The sequence below is a fragment of the Culex quinquefasciatus genome, chromosome 3, assembly GCF_015732765.1.
Source record: "Culex quinquefasciatus strain JHB chromosome 3, VPISU_Cqui_1.0_pri_paternal, whole genome shotgun sequence".
NCBI lineage: Eukaryota > Metazoa > Arthropoda > Insecta > Diptera > Culicidae > Culex > Culex quinquefasciatus.
The window spans coordinates 105113401-105131147 of record NC_051863.1 but is presented as its reverse complement, the minus strand read 5'-3'; the positions used below and the strand labels follow the sequence as shown (position 1 = coordinate 105131147).

Here is a 17747-nt window from a genome sequence, read left to right as displayed (position 1 = left end):
AATCACCAGTTTTTGATTTTTGTATTTTTTCAAATGCATTTTTTTTTAAATCGAGCTTTGTCATGCACACCCAAATGTCTTGCTTGTGTCTTGCGAGTCCTTACTCCAAATTGGTCATAACCATCTTGAGATATCGTGGCACCCGTAAATCAACTCGGCGTTCAGAGGAAAACGCTCACAAAGTCATGGAAACCAGTACGAATAACAAAACACAAATAAAAGTGAATTTTATTTTTAATCCAGAAAATTCATGATGGTTACAGGCAATCGCTTTATTTTTAAATATTTTTTTTTTTTTTAATTGTCATCTCTACAATTTTGTAAAACATTGATGCACTTTAAACACGAAATTTTTTATTGTTTTTTTTTTTGTCCTAGATGATGACCTTCTTCTGGGTTATTTCAGTTTCGGAAAGTGCAAGCCTTGGCCCACAATATTGAAAAATGATAACGATCCATACAAGTCATTTACACACTAGGGTGCCCAGAATATAGGACTTTTGTTCAAAACCACGCTCAATAAGCAACATATTTTTTCCTGAGCTTTTTTAAGCCTGTGTTGAGCTTTTTTAAGCCTGTGTTGTTTAAAAATCACTCGTTTATTCAGTTTGGATGGCCGATTTTCAATATTTTTATGTTTTTTTTTATATAAAAATCACCAGTTTTTGATTTTTTTTATTTTTTTTATGCAAAATTTTAAAATCGGGCTTCGTCATGCACACACATTTAACCAATATTAAAAATGCAGAATAGATAGTTATGCAAAACAACAAATCAACGAACTTAAATGAATTCCTCTTATTTTCCATGACGATCACAAAAGAAAAACCTCCCAATTTGCACTCCGATTAGGTTTTGTCTTATCCATATTTTGAGAACTTTAGCACCACTTTCAGTCATTGCTATATCCTTAGACCGCGCAGCAAAGTATATTGTCACCCCCGCGATCAAACAGACAGCACTCTACAAAGTAACACCGTTCTTTAAAATGTATGTAAGCCGTAATAGATACATAAGAAGCACAATTTATGACAAAATATAATCGTAAAATATCATAATGCATACGACGGTAAAGCCGGCTCAAACCACCATGGAAAAACGACAAGCAAGTTCATAAAAGTAAAAATCTTACGATTAAAGTTATGACTGTAGAACTCTTGTTTTCTTTTGATAGAAAATATGTTAACTTTAAATTTTAAAAAATATATTAGTACACACAATGTGGAGTCTCCCTGAAATCACTAACAATGTCTTTGATTTCCTTAACGTGAGTGCGGAAATTTCTGAACATTCGTTACACTACATACTCGAAAAAATAGAAACAACAAACAAACTTTTTTGTCCTCACCGAGGTATCTTGGGGCGGAGAGCTACTGACAGTGCCAGGAAAAAGCCACTTGGTGACATTAAGGGACACGATTACGTAAAAGCAACGCAAATATACTTCCACCAGTGGAGCCATTTTAGTGCGCGAATAGTCAGCAAAGCGAGCCAAGATAGGACCACCACCAGTCGGTGTCGAAAGAAGCTGCGAGCACAAAAATCGCGTGACACGTGCGAACAGCGCAAACGGTGGCATTTGCCCGAGGGGTAAGGGGAGTTTCAATTTCTAACTTGAAACAAGAAACTTTCAGGCTTCATGGAATCTTGAACCGCGCAAATGATAGCGAACTCTAGGGAGAAAATATGATTTGAGAAACAGTTTAAAACTGAGAATTTTCATCGAGGTTACACTAGGGTGACAATAAAAATAATCTATATAATCAGGGAAACTCTCTGATCCGATTCCTTAGGCAAAAATAAGTATCTTTGAAAATTTTGAGCCAAATCGGTTATGGTTAAGGAGTCGCTTTTTATCGTTTACATGTTTATATGTTTAAGTTTATATGGAGGTAATTCTCTATCAACTCACACGAAATCACTTTTTGTAAAATCGCAATAACTCGTGATATTTAAAAGCATATGTTTGTATATCATTTTTTTTATAATTGTCTACTCTACAACTTGTAGAACATTATTACACTCTAAAAAATAACCCTGCAAAGTTATAAAAAACACGAAATTTCAAAATGAAAAATTTTGTTCTAAATGAAAAAATGACCCTTCTGGGTCAATGAAGATTCGAAAAGAACATTAAATTTCCTTTAAAATGGCATGTTCCAAAAATTTTTGCAGTAAAGCAACGGAAAATGGGAAAATTTTTAAAACTTTTTTAGTGTTTTTTCGATGAAAAATACGTTTTTTTTCGGAATTCTGAGTAGGCCATCAAATCGGCCGTCTAATTTTATATAAAAGTCCCTTTAACACCAAATTTCTATCTCATCGCCGTTTCAGGCTGCAAATTATTGAAAACACCTCTTTTTTCGCATGTTCAAAAATTAAAGGGGTCATACCGCCCCTCCGTCACGGGATATCAAAAAACGGACCTCGGATTCGTGATCAGGGGCAAAAGTTACCCTTTAGAACAAAGTTTCACGTAATTCGAAGAGGATCTGTCTGAGTTGGCGGAGAAAAATCGCAAAAATGTATGCAGAAAAACATCGTTTCAGTATTTTTCTGCCAGGTGCGCGGGTTTCGCCCAAAATTGTCCAAGTTAAGACTCTTGAAATAAATTAAATTTTCTATAGCTTTTTCGAAGGGTACAAAACGATCCGAGTTGATCCTAGTTTTTGGTGATTTTTGTAGTAAAAAGTATTTTCTTATGTACTTCCTACACACAAAAAAAATGATAGTAATATTCATCAGGAAATGGTGACAGATTTTGTGGCAAAATAAATGATAAATTTTACCCCAGAAAATGATGAATTTTCAACAGTTTTTGATGAATATTCATCAGGTTCACATTTTTACACATTTTTTATTTTTTTTTTATTTTTTCAAAAAAAGAGGTAATATTCAACCTACCAAATTTTCAACATTCCAAAATTCAACTTTTTTTTTCTGTGTATATAACCTTATATTCTTTTAAGTAACGTTATGATTCGAAATCCGGACACCATATTATTTTTTTTATAGCTGGCAAAAAATCATGTAATAAGTTGGAAATTTAGAAATATCATCAGGATTTAGTAGACAGTCAGTTTTAAGAAAATGGCTAGAATTTAAGAAAATCAAAAACATAAATTTCTGCATTGCCTTCCCGGTGCTTCGGACGCCTACGAAATAATTCCGTTGAAATGTTAGCATTTTTGGTAAACTTATAATTTTATTTTATTGTTTTGGCATTAACTGCAGCGTTCAAACAAACTTGAAATGAAAGTTGATGTTGGAATTCATCAAATATCACAGTTTTCACATTCATAATGCGAACTTATATCCAAACAATTGATAAAACAAGTCGAAGTGTCCGGGTTTCGAAGCGTCCGGGAATTCGAATCATGCCGATTTCTTTTCATCGCATTGCTTACAACTCACCAGGATCAATTCGGATCTTTTTGCACCTTCTCACACTTGGACAACTTTGGGCAAGACCTGCGCCACCTTAACCGATTTGGCTCCAAATTAACACAGTTACTTATTATTGCCTAAAGAATCATCCAGGGGGTATCGATAATACTCATCATCATAATACTCATCAAAAATCAACATTTAAGAGATTTTATAACGTGTCATCCGCAGATGACGTAATTATTGGTAATTTCAAGATAAAATCACTTATCTTTTTACTTTAGAATAACGAAGCATTTCGACCTCGTTTTCAATAAGAAACCCTTCACCAATCAAATCTCATAAACTTACATGTTTTAATGATTTACGTGATTTAAAAAAGTGAATCCTAAAGTCTATTCAAATATTCTGCCCATAATTGAAAATTCGGCTATTATGCCAAATCAAGTATTCCGAGAAAAACGCGTTTTAGTGTTTGTCACAAAATCTGCGTCAAGGCAATTTCCCATAAGAGTGGCATATTAGCCGTTTGGTTTTTCGCATCGGCAGTCAAGTCCAAACACTATTTCAGCAAAATTCAAGTTCCAGAAGATGCGTTGGAACATCCTCTATCACCTGGTGCTAATATCTCGTTTTTGTCAAAAGTGGATATTAGCCGTTTTTTCAATGGTGGGCAGTATTGTTCCTGCTCTTCTCATAACTAAATAAAACAGTATTCACGATACATATCCAATATCATAGCTGCAAAACGTGCTACGCCGTGAGCTATCATTGGTGACGCAACACTCGCTAATGAGGTGCAATTATGATAATCACTCTTCGAGGAGCGTATCACACACAGAACAAAGCAAGGTGAAATTAAAATACCATTTTACATAAATTATTTCCTCCTCGTTTTCAACTGTCATACAGGTGAACAGAACCGTAGCATCTTCCGATGTCATGTACAGTTCGACTTTGCTTTGCTCCGGATGGTCCTCTGAGCCGGAATGTATCGACGTGTCATCGTGTGCTGGGAAAATGTCATCCAGCAGCAATGGCACTTTTCAGGTGTGAGAAATTGCTCTTTCAATCAGTTCCAGATGGTTTAAAAGGTATACCGGCGCCGTGTGAATGGGGACGTTAATAGCGAGGTGCATTGCACGTTTTCCTGTTCTGTGCCATTCATCTGCCCTTTTGTAACATTCTGAAACGTTTTCAGTTCAGTCAGCGATTGTAATTGCAATTCGTATTACTTTGAAATGAAATGATTTTAAAAGAATTGTATTCTGATGTGATCCTCACTAATGACTTGCCTGCTCATATCAATTCAAATGCATTCATAATAATTCGTTAGTATGGTTGTTGTACGATTCTATCGGGTAAATGAAACAATGATAATAATCATTCTTCCTGAGAAGTTGGTTAATGTGTTAATTATTCAAATTAAAAATAAACCTTTTGGGTTTACGAGGTAAATAAATTAGAGCGTCCAATTTCCCAGTGTTACAAAAAATCCCGGGAAACGGGAAATTTTCACCAAATTTCCCGGGAAATGCCAGGAATTTCCGGGAAATTTTAAATAAATTGAAAACTTTTCTTGGTTCTTGGTTTTGATAAATATGTTGCTACAATGTTGTATATCGACGCTGTCGTGCTATCTTGTAATATGTTGCTTTTTGACGTTTCGAGATAAACGCGTTTTACTTTTTGGCCTTGAATAAAAAAACGAGAGCACGCAATGTAAACAACAACAAACTCGTTTTTTTTTGGTTGACCATTCTGTACATGGCCCCGAAGTTTGGTTGAATTTGGTTGCCGGATTCCCGAAAATATAATTAAAAATGTTTACGGCAGTCGATCTCAAAAGGCGAGGTAATGTGAGCTGCACAAAATGGCGTTCTTAACTCAATTTTAACCAAAATGCACGTACGACAAGTTAGCACTACGGCGACGATATGACAAAGGTTTCAGCTCTTAGACAAAATTTAAAGCTTTTCAGTTTTCCTCGAAAATCTAATTTCTCTTGTTTGTTTTACTTTAAAAAACTCAATGCTTTCAAATATTTGGAACGATACATATTGATGTTTGCATTCTTTGAGTATCTTTCAAACAATACGAAGCAGTTTTTTATGATTTTGATGGTTTTATTTTGACACATCATTTTCAGCTTAATAAATAACTTCGGTTGAAAGTGTTTTCATAGTTCAAAAAAACCAGTGCATCATAAAATTTTTATTTCAAACTGAAATTTTATAAATACTATGAAGCGAATTTAACTAATTCTTCTTACATGATCCTATTTGAAATATTTAATGATTACAATTTGATTTTCATCCATTTGATCATGGAAACAAAAGTTAAAAATAACAAATATGCTTTGGCACTTATTAAACTTTTAAAAGTTAACCTAAAATGTAATAGTTTATTTTTATTAGCATTATCTATTCTTAATTTTGAAAGAAATTAATATTGTAAGCAAAAAAACATTACATGTAATTTTCTAACGATCTGATTATTCGATATAAAAATGAGAAACGGGAAATATGTTTTTATGGGAAATCCTGGGATTTTTTTCCCTGGACGGCAAATTGGATGCTCAGAAATAAATGCTCCGGTTCCAATTGTGAGCTAGAAATATATTCACATGAGAACAAAAAAAACAGTTGCATTTTTATCTTGAAAATTTTACCAAGTGTTGGCAACAAGGATGGAATAATCGCAAAATAGTAGTTTATGCAACAAGTTGCAAAAAGATGATTTTTTCAGCACGAGTCGTACATTTATCCAACGAGGTTCACCGAGTTGGATAAATACGAAGAGTGCTGAAAAAATCAAGTTTTGCAACGAGTTCCATACAACATTTTTTGCAATTCCAAAAAACACACACTTAGTGAAATTTTATATCAAATTTTTATGTATTTTGTCAATAAATCGTTTGAATCAAAAAAAAATTGAAAAGTGTTACTTTTCGAACCAAGTGCTGAAAAGTTCAACTTTTCAGCACCCATTTGAGTACCGAAAAGTAGAACTTTTCAGCATTTATTTTGAAAAGTGTTGCTATTCAATTCTGTTATTTTTGGTACAGAAAAGTAGGCTATTACGTCGTTCAAGAATGACAGGTAAAGTAAGTAGTTTCACGACGGAATTGCAAAAAAATATTTATGTCTAAAAATGGAGACTGCTGTTGGAAAAACCAGTTCAATCGTTTGAAAACCATGATTTTTATCATCACTTTCAGACTTTTTTGTCTGCCTGTGTGGGTCAATCGAAATAATCTAAGTGTAAACATAGGTATTCGGTGCCCTCTCAAACCTTGTGCCTCTCTCTTTGCAGAAGTTCTGTCTGAAAGAGAAGTTTTGTTTTTTACAGAAAAGTATGGGACCGCTTAGCTACCAATTTTGTGTGCATTTATTTTTTATAATACATTTTCCTTGGACCTTAGAAATTTCAGCGTCGCTAGAATGAATCAGCTTCATGGTAAGAACAGAGGTCACAAACCAACTAATACTCAAAAAAATGTTAAAAAAAACTACAGCGGACTTGTACTCAGCAAATTGTTGCGTTTAAACATTTATTTTAGAATATTTCTTTTCTCTTCCAAATTTGACTGAACATATGAGAACTCTTATTATTGGCAGCCACTCGTTTTCCAATATTATCAACAAATAACGTGTCCTACATCCACTGACAAGACAAAGGATGAAAAGTTTTCCCCATACATCGAAAGCAAACATCACTCCTCGGGAAACTTCCAAACCGCAAATTTGTTTTATTGTTTGATAACTTTATCCCAGATTTCGGTTTCGTTTATTGGCCCGAGAACGAATTGTGCTACGGTTGTTATCTTTCATCGAGCTTATTTTTCTCTTTTATCGACAACCCCCAATTTCATTCATACCGTCGACACACAAGTGATAGAGACGAAGAAATTTACAAACTAACACAATCAATGGGAACCCAGCAGCAGCCGTTCACGACCATACAAGACAAGACTTGTCGTGGAATCTGTGGAGTCGGTGGGCGGGTTTTGGGTGTTTCACGGTTTTCCTTATTCATTTCCGTTTTCCACGATTCAGTTGAACGTTGAAGTCTCTTCACAATAACATAGCTTTGGGGCAAATAACGATTGTTGCGGTGCTTGGCTTTTTGGAGGAGAAATCTCCAGCTAGGAAGTGGTTTTATGTATGCAAATGAAATTTACCATTTGAGTAAGTGGAAAATTTAAGACAAATCGTTTTTTGATCGTGATTTTATGGAATACTTTTCAGTATAATCAACGTTTTGCAAGGAACCTTTATTGATTTGCCAATATAGCCCAACGATATTTAGGATGAAAGTATGTCGATCTTACATCATATGTCCTCAACAGTAATGCACGTAGAAACTTATCTTGCTTTACATTTCCTTCGCCAATGCACTAAAGTTGTTCAATACTCCCACCGGTAATTTCAAGCGCTCCAAACATTGGTATTTCTAGTCTTTGAAGGACAACTGAGATAAACTTTTGGATTAAAAATTAATTATTCACTTCGCGTAGAGCAAGACGTAAAGCTTCCCGCTGCTACCGATGTCACGATACTTTCGAAAAGTGTCGAAAAGAGCGCTCTCAATTCAATGAAGACGGATCATATTCCAACCGGGTCCGTTTTCCACCGGGCGAGCAGAATCAACACTAGTTTGTTTATTTGTCCGTAAAATAAATTTATGTTCAGCACTACCAAAAACACCCGGAGAATGTCCTTGACGATTGCGACGCCGGTAGCCATAGTCCAGCTGTAGGTCGTACTTTGTTTGGTACTTACCGGTTCTAGTCTAGTTTCATCTATCAGGTTGGGGACCTGGATTCAACACTGAAGAGGTTCTGTGTTCGTTCGTTTAAATTTCGGTAAATATTTGATCTCCGTGTTTCCTTGGAGGATTTCCGTTTGGAGCGAACTTTCGAGAGCTCAAACTTTGCTCCTTATGTCCTCCTCCAGGTCTTCAACCAGCATATTGGGAAGCTTTAACTCAAAGATGAGTGGTGATATAGAAATACAACGGCGGTGGTGGTGTGGTGTGGTGACAAGAGTGCAAATATGTACGATAAACTTTATCCATTTCGTCTCATCTGTTTCGTCTCGTTGCTCGTCGTCGCCTGTCAACCACAACAGAACTGTACGAAATTTCTAAGCACCCACATCGTGACACATGTTTTTGCTTCTTGATTATGTGATTATCATAGTCAAAGTGTGTATGCTAACACAGATAGATTTACTCAAGCTCACTATCGAACCAGAGCGGCGGAAACTTCTTCTTTAAGTGGCTTTAGGGTGATCCAATGTACGAAACCACTACAACTCAAAAATTATATTCTTTGTCATGTACCTGGGTAGGACAGACAATTTCAATTCCCTTTTTGTGGGAAAATATGTTTTCTCAAATATACGTAAAACAAAATTAGAATTGGAATTCTTGATTTTGATATCGAGGGTTTTTGTCTTCCTCACTGAGGTAAGACTATAATCCTGCTCTAAAAACGAACTTTTCTCAGAAAGCTCGTAGATGTACCTATTCATTTTTGTTATAATGTTTTGACAATGCATTTTTGTATTTATACGGATGTTTGATAAGTGATCGAAAATCGCCTAAAATTCATCGTTGGTTAGGTAATCAAAAGACTTTTCCAACGAGTCCAAAAAATTGAGAATTTGGCATCCCAGTCTTAAATTATGGCCACTTAAGTGATATTTTTGTACTTTCTTGAAGCTGGATCTCACTTAAATGTATTTAAACTATGGCTGGATCAATCATCCGACGATCGTTGGTTAGGTAATCGAAACACCTTTCCAACGAGTCCAAAACATTGAAGATCTGGCAACCCTGTCTCGAGTTTTGACCTCTTAAGTGATATTTGTCTACCTTTTTATTGCGTATCTTAAAAAAAATATATGAAACTTGTGTCCAATCCCATCGAGTTACTAATTTTTGATAAAGAGTGAAAAAGGCACCAACCACATACGTGGATTAAGTTAGTTTCTTTATAAATTTCTGATCAAAAGAGAGGAATTTTGATTATTAACGTAGATTTCAAAGCAGTTTCCTTGAAAAAAATGGTTTGGGGGGATTTTTCGTTGGAATTTCGTACCAACCCGGAATTACGTCGTCAGAAAATCCGCCGGCATCCGAACCGGTCCACAATCTATGCCATCGGAAAGGGCAAAAAATTTCCGATCTTTTGATACCCAAACATCTAGAGTTTCTATAAAACCCACGTTTTTAAATACCTAGGTAAAAACGTTGTTATGGTTATGGTTTGAGCAACCTTAAAAAATGTATGTAATTTCGTAATTTTTGTTCTCGTGGATCAAACTTACTTTTTGCTTAGGTATTTAAAAACGTGGTTTTTAAAGAATACCTAGATGTTTGGGTATCAAAAGATCGGAAATTTTTAATGCCCATTCCGATGCCACATAAGTTGACTTGTGAATCGTGGACCGGTATGGATGCCGGCGGATTTCCCGACGACGTAATTCCGGGTTTGTACGAAATTCCAACGATACATTTATTCTATCTATACAAAGAACCCCAAAACGGTGTCATTCCCACTTCAAAATGTTTATTTAGCAATTCTATGGTAATATATTTCATTTAGTTTAATTAAAAGTTTGCAAAATTGAGTTTAAATAAGTTTTATATAGAATTTCCAGAGTTTTATAAACTTTTATACTAAGTAGTTAGTAAACTTTATATTCAATCCAAATTATTTTTTTAATCAGTCAAGGATGCCTATTTGGAGTTGGGAGACTGGATTTATGGTGATTTGTCAACAAATAACTTTATTTATGTTGATTTTTCGAAAGGTGTACAAACTTTTTTTGAACCTTTTTTTGATTTTTGTGATAATATTTGTTATATAACTTTTTATAGAAATCATCTTTTCATGAGCTTTTTGTAGCAAAATGTTCGGCATGAGTTTCTGAACAAAACGTAGTACTAGGTTTTTGTCAAACTTTAAATTGTTTACATGTTTCATCACAAAATGTGCATTGTGCCCAAGGGGTGTAAATACTTTTTTTTACATACTGTATGTTCTTTAGCATAATGTACAAACATGTTATAAAATACAAATCAATTGAGATTTGATTGATAAACAAAAGACTTGAAAAAAAAACTTCATCAAATATCGATTTAAATCGACCGAATTTGCAGTATAAATGAACTTTACCTGTGAAATAAATTCTACAGAAAGTTCCTAAAACATATGAAAAAACGAAGTTGACTAGTATCAACCACTAGTGTCTTCCTTTTTATCTATAAGGACTTCGCCGCCCTGGTCTCCTAAGTGTATGAAACCGGCGACCTCTGGATTGTGAGTCCCGTGCGCGGTCCGATTGATCCACACGGGCGGGACAAAACATATCTCGGGCGAGTTTTCAAAAAGCCGAAAGAGCCACCGTGACCTCCGACACTAATATTCGTTTTTCTGCAAATTGTAACAAAATTTCATTTATTTTTAGTTTGGGGCACTTAAAAGACGTGTAGATGAACAATCTTAAGCATTTTTGAAATTGGTTTTTCGCAAGTAGGTCGAATACCGATGCAAAAAAGGCTTTGTTTACCATTGGCTCTTACGTCTTTTTGAAAACTAATCCGAGATATGAAGATTTTTATATTAATTCTACCTAGCTCGGGATAGTTTCAAGCTGCTAAATGAAATAATAAAGAGGCCAAAGATTATGTTTCTCGTGAAATTCCAGAAAATTTCAGTGAATTAATAATAATTTAAGTTTTGGTTGATAGTACACGGATAGAAATCCTGTCCGAAAAACCGAAAACTAATTGTTTTAAAATCGACAACATCGATTGTTTTCGATTTCGTTTACAATGTTTTCAAATATGAAAACATTTTCTTCGATTTCGAAAACTTTTGTTTTCGAAAGCGGAACTTTTGTTTTCGAAAGCGAAACTTTTTCCGTCACCCTTTTTGGGGAGCGTAACATCTGTCAAAACGCAGCCTAAATCAAAACGTCAACCCGAGGTTGATGACAGTTTGTTTGTTCAAAGTTTTTTTTAATGTTTGCGAGAAAAAAATCGTGACTGGTGGCCCGAAAGTAGCAGGTTCCGTTCCGAGGATGGTGGCCAAGTGGAAGACGTGTAGGTCGTCTGTGCTGTCCAGCTGTAGCTGCAGGTTTCGGAAGTGCCGAAATCACATGGCCGAGAGAAGTGAGCGAGGTCAAACCGCACCGCCAGCATCGATCCTGACGTGCAAGAGTGAAGGAAAGGACGAGCAGAGTGTCAGTTCCGGAGTGGGAATAGGGACCATTGCCCACGGACAAGCCCGAGAAGGCGGACTGCGGAATAATTGCATCGCCGGAACCAAAAAGCAACATCGAGAGTTACGAAACTAGCGACGGGGACGAAACTGACGCTTTTGCCCTCCTCATCCTCCTAAAATTCTAAAATTCTAAAATTCTAAAATTCTAAAATTCTAAAATTCTAAAATTCTAAAATTCTAAAATTCTAAAATTCTAAAATTCTAAAATTCTAAAATTCTAAAATTCTAAAATTCTAAAATTCTAAAATTCTAAAATTCTAAAATTCTAAAATTCTAAAATTCTAAAATTCTAAAATTCTAAAATTCTAAAATTCTAAAATTCTAAAATTCTAAAATTCTAAAATTCTAAAATTCTAAAATTCTAAAATTCTAAAATTCCAAAATTCCAAAATTCCAAAATTTCAAAATTCCAAAATTCTAATACTTTAAAATTCAAAACTTCAAGAATTCTAAAATTCTAAAATTCCTACAATTTTAAATTCCTAAATTCATATATTCCTAAATTCCTAAATTCCTAAATTCCTAAATTCCTAAATTCCTAAATTCCTAAATTCCTAAATTCCTAAATTCCTAAATTCCTAAATTCCTGAATTCCTAAATTCCTAAATTCTTAAATTCCGAAATTCCTAAATTCCTAAATTCCTAAATTCTTGAATTCCTAAATTCCTCAATTCCAAAATTCCTAAATTCCTAAATTCCCAAGTTCCTAAATTCCCAAATTCTCAAATTCCCAATTTCCAAAAGTCACAAATTCCCAAATTCCCAAATTCTTAAATTCCCAAATTCCTAAATTCCCAAATTCCCGGATTCCCAAATTCCCAAATTCCTAAATTCCCAAATTCCCAAATTCCCTAATTCTTCAATTCCCTAATTCTTCAATTCCCAAATTCCCAAATCCCCTCATTCTTCAATTCCCAAATTCCTAAATCCTTAAATTTTCAATTCCCTAAATTCCTAAATTCCTAAATTCTCAAATTCCTTAATTCCCAAATCCCCAAATTCACAAATTCTTAAATTCCCAAATTTCCAAATCCCATAATTCTTCAATTCGAAATTCCTAAATTCTTAAATTCTCAAATCCTCAAATTCCTTAATTCCTAAATTCCCAAATTCCTGAATTCTCAAATTCCTAAATTCCCAAATTTCCGAATTCCCAAAATCCCAAATTCCCAAAATCCCAAATTCCCATATTCCAAAATTCCCAAATTCCTAAATTCCCAAATTCCCAAATTTCCATATTCCCAAATTCTCAAATTCCCAAAATCCCAAATTCCCATATTCCCATATTCCCAAATTCCTAAATTCCCAAATCCCCAAATTCCCATATTCCCAAATTCCTAAATTTCTTGTATTCCCATATTCCAAACACACACACACACACACACACACACACACACACACACACAAATAGTAGTTTTTTAATTAATGATGTATTTTTTGCCTCAATAAATAAAAAAAAACGAATCAACTGTTTTACTGAACCAAAAGAAATATCCAACGGTCAATTCAAAAACCAAATCCAACGGTCAATTCAAAAACCGAATAAATCGTTCGGGATGGCTGCGTGCTTTCTGTTTTACCAGGCGTCACCAACCGTGAGGACTCAAAATCAACAACATTGTTCTCGATTTTGATGCAAATGTTACCGGACGACTGGTCGACAACATTCCGAAACGAATTTCAGAACGAATCGAGAACAATGTTGTCGATTTCCCGGACAGGATTTCTATCCGTGTAAATATGAAAATTCTGTCATGATTTAGTACATAATAAACAAGAAAAATAAATTAAAGATGTATCACAAAATAAACAACAATTTCACATACCATCAGATTTACAGCTCACTCTATTTAGGCCAAATATGAAAATTGGAAACCCCCTTTGGACTTTTTCGGCTTCCCGGATTGAATGTGTCGTCGGTGACCGCACCGGAGAAACAGGAAAGTCGACTCATCTTTAACTTTCAATTTATCTCGGCCTTTGATAATCTTCATTCCGAGAAGATTTACGTGAAGAAACAAAAAGGATCATTGGAGTATTTTGAGCAAAGTCCCTTTTTTCCCTGCGCAAACAAGCGCCCGCCATGACAAAGCGCCAAACGCTCCGGAAATACAAAAAAAAATCCTCCTTCAGGTCACCGGCCAGAGCACCATTACCAGTCTGTTGGCGGTCGAACGCCCTTGCCGAGATGCTGGGAATTTATGTAAATGCTTGTTTATTCGCTTCAACTCTTTTTTTTCCACTCCTTGTTTTTGGGGGTTTCCGTTTAGAATCCACTCTGGCTGGAAATCACTTAAAATTTGATTTTTTTTTGCCTCGCATATTTTTCCCTTTTAAATCTGTTCACACACAATCTCGACAACATTTTGGCAAAGCTAGGCAAAATAAGGTTGTCAATGTTCGGGTTGAGGGTGTTTTATAGGGATGTTGTAAAATCTTGTTGGGAGAACCACCTTCCATGCTGGGCTATGTTCCCACATGACACGCTAATCCTTCGAAAATAAACTTGTTTGCGTGCTTTCAGCAAACTACCAAAGTTGATTACAAATGCTGATGAGGAACTAAGTGGCTGTTTGAAGCTTATCTTCGACAAACTTGCAACTCTTGTTTATTTGAGTTTTGTTTTGTATTAGCAGAAGTTTGTCTAAAATATCTCTATGTGGAACTAATATCACCATGCATTGTACAAAAGTTTGTATGGACAATTAGAGTGGTTGCGATCCTCTACAGACAGCGACCGATATTTCGTATCAATTCACATTATGTTTCATAGAACAAACTTAAGATAACGCATTAGGCAAGTCTGATATTTGGAACCATGAAAGAAGGGCTCTTTCCCGCCATTATGCCAACTTATTTTTGAAGTTTTCAATTTCGTTAAATTTCGTAGTCTCTGAAAGTAAATATATTCATCAGCATTTTCATCAATTTTCATATCAAATAATTTTTTTTTAGTTTCAAATATTGCAAAACAAAATATTTGAAAATTAAACTGTAAATCAAGATTCAATTTCCAAACTCATGCAATCAAAACTTCGTTTGTTTTCGACTATTTCTAATGAATCTGGACAATATAATTTCCTGGATTGGTGCGCTGGAAGTGGGGACGCGAAGTCGTGATTATTCAGGTTAATTTTTTGTGTGTGCTTTTGTATCGCTATTTGTATGGGGTAAGTGCGTAATTTGTAAAGGTGGTGTAAAAAATATTCGGAGTGAAAAGTGTTTTTTTTTTTTGTTTGTTTTTGGTCATAAATTGTGTGTGTCTTAATTTATTGTTTTGTGATTTTCAAAGCCCTTCCTATATCATCGTTGATCGGAAGGCACGGCGTCGGGTGGATTGTGTTTAATTTTTCGAGGTTTTATTTATTTGCGGTGAAAAAGCCATTTCTATGGGTAATTCTCTACCAACTCACACGAAATCGGGAAAAGTTGCCCCAACCCCTCTTCGATTTGCGTGAAACTTTGTCCTAAGGGGTAACTTTTGTCCCTGATCACGAATCCGAGGTCCGTTTTTTGATATCTTGTGACGGAGGGGCGGTACGACCCCTTCCATTTTTGAACATGCGAAAAAAGAGGTGTTTTTCAACAATTTGCAGCCTGAAACGGTGATGAGATAGAAATTTGATGTCAAAGGGACTTTTATGTAAAATTAGACGCCCGTTTTAATAGCGTACTCAGAATTCCGAAAAAACGTATTTTTCATCGAAAAAAATACAAAAAAAGTTTTAAAAATTCTACCATTTTCCGTTACTCGACTGTAAAAAAATTGGAACACGTCATTTTATGGGAAATTTAATGTACTTTTCGAATCTACATTGTCCCAGAAGGGTCATTTTTTCCTTTAGAACAAAATTTTTCATTTTAAAATTTCGTGTTTTTTCTAACTTTGCAGGGTTAATTTTTAGAATGTAACAATAATGTTCTACAAAGTTGTAGAGCAGACAATTACAAAAATTTTGATATACAGACATAAAGGGCAGACAATTACAAAAATTTTGATATATAGACATAAGGGGTTTGCTTATAAACATCACGAGTTATCGCGGTTTTACGAAAAAAAAGTTTTGAAAATGTTACTTTTTGCGTTTCTCTTAGTTTCGTCGACCATGTCTGTCGCGGGTGACCATGAACGGCCATGATCGATGACGACCAACTTTTTCAAAACTTTTTTTCGTAAAATCGCGATAACTCGTGATGTTTATAAGCAAACCCCTTATGTCTATATATCAAAATTTTTGTAATTGTCTGCTCTACATCTTTGTAGAACATTGTTACACTCTAAAAAATAACCCTGCAAAGTCAGAAAAAACACGAAATTTTAAAATGAAAAATTTTGTTCTAAATGAAAAAATGACGAAAAGTACATTAAATTTCCCATAAAATGACATGTTTCAAAAGTTTTTACAGTCGAGTAACGGAAAATGGGAGAATTTTTAAAACTTTTTTAGTGTTTTTTTCGATGAAAAATACGTTTTTTCGGAATTCTGAGTACGCCATCAAATCGGGCGTCTAATTTTACATAAATGTCCCTTTGACACCAAATTTCTATCTCATCACCGTTTCAGGCTGCAAATTATTGAAAACACCTCTTTTTTCGCATGTTCAAAAATGGAAGGGGTCGTACCGCCCCTCCGTCACGAGATATCAATAAACGGACCTCGGATTCGTGATCAGAGACAAAAGTTACCCCTTAGGACAAAGTTTCACGCAAATCGAAGAGGGGTCGGGGCAACTGCTGTGTGAGTTGGCGGAGAATTACCCCTATATAATGATCGAAAGACGCACTGACAATTTGGATCGTCGAGTTAATAGTGGAGCAAAATAACTGTGTGTGAGTGATTGTGTGTGCTAACCAGAAAGACCTTCCCATAGCACCGTTGCTCGGAAGGCTCGCCGACGGGTCTTTTATGAAAGTCTTCCCCATAGCATCGTAGCTCGGGAGGCATCGAAAAGCCAATACCTTATCCTACTAACCCAAAAAATAATAATCACGTGATGCTTGATGGAGATGCTGTGGATTCAACGGTCTCAAGCGGTATCAACAAGTATATAACGAAAAAATATGTGCTTGATGAGTCTGCAACTTCAACTATCGGACTAACATTCCTCCCTTTCGTTGAACTGCAGGCTTTTTGGGAGGGCACCGGTATTGACTAATGAAGTAGAGATCTTCAGAGGTTAAACAGTGAACGGATGGTTGGCTCCCACTGATCATTTTTGATTCATTGTTTAACTTCAGCTGATCTGTCAATAACGGAGTAGCAGCTCATTGGCAGTCAACCATGCTCATGCTCATGCCTGGACAATATAATTTCCTGCATTTGGAATAATACAAGGCAAAATATTATAAATCGAGATATCCCACGGGATTTTTTAATTCACATGGCCTGATGGATAGATCTTAAAATCATTTGATATAGCAGATAAGAAGGGAAATAAATACCTTTAAAATCCCTTTCAATGTTTAAAATCAAGTTTAATTGTCAAAAGAAAACTAAAACACGGGGTCTCTTTGGTCGGGAAAATTAAAGTTATCCTCGTTTGAAAGGTTTGAACTTTTTTTCCTATGGGACGAAATTTCGCCTATTTCAATTTAGTATTGTTATAAGTCCACATGGATATGATTTACGATTCAGATCATATAAGTCAGATAAAATTGCACGCCATCTTTCCCAAAAACTGCAATGTTTTTGATTTCAATATCAAATATCAATATCATTAAGTACACAAATCACTACAGAAAAATATAATTGGTTGGGTTTATGCTCAACTGTAAGTCAATTTTTAAAAAAATAGATTTTTATCATATCAACATATTTTTGTGTGTTTTGGTTATAAGATGTACCGTTTTCATTATATTTTCACTTTTTTTGTGAGTACATAGTCCACATGATATTTTTTTTATCTAATTGAGATCTGCAGTTTATATACAATCATAGGGTTTCTATTTCTTTGCCTTTTGTTAATTTGTACATCCATTTGGGCTATATTTTTTGTATTGAAACTTCAAAGTTGGAGTGTAATTATAAGTGATAACATAAATTTTGTGTAAAAAATCAGTAAA

General features: G+C 34.9%; 1 protein-coding gene across 1 annotated transcript in view; it reads left to right on the top strand.

Annotated features, from left to right (window-relative positions):
* Positions 1-17747, top strand: part of LOC6030880 (Down syndrome cell adhesion molecule-like protein Dscam2) — a 176408-nt gene that overhangs the window by 99093 nt on the left and 59568 nt on the right.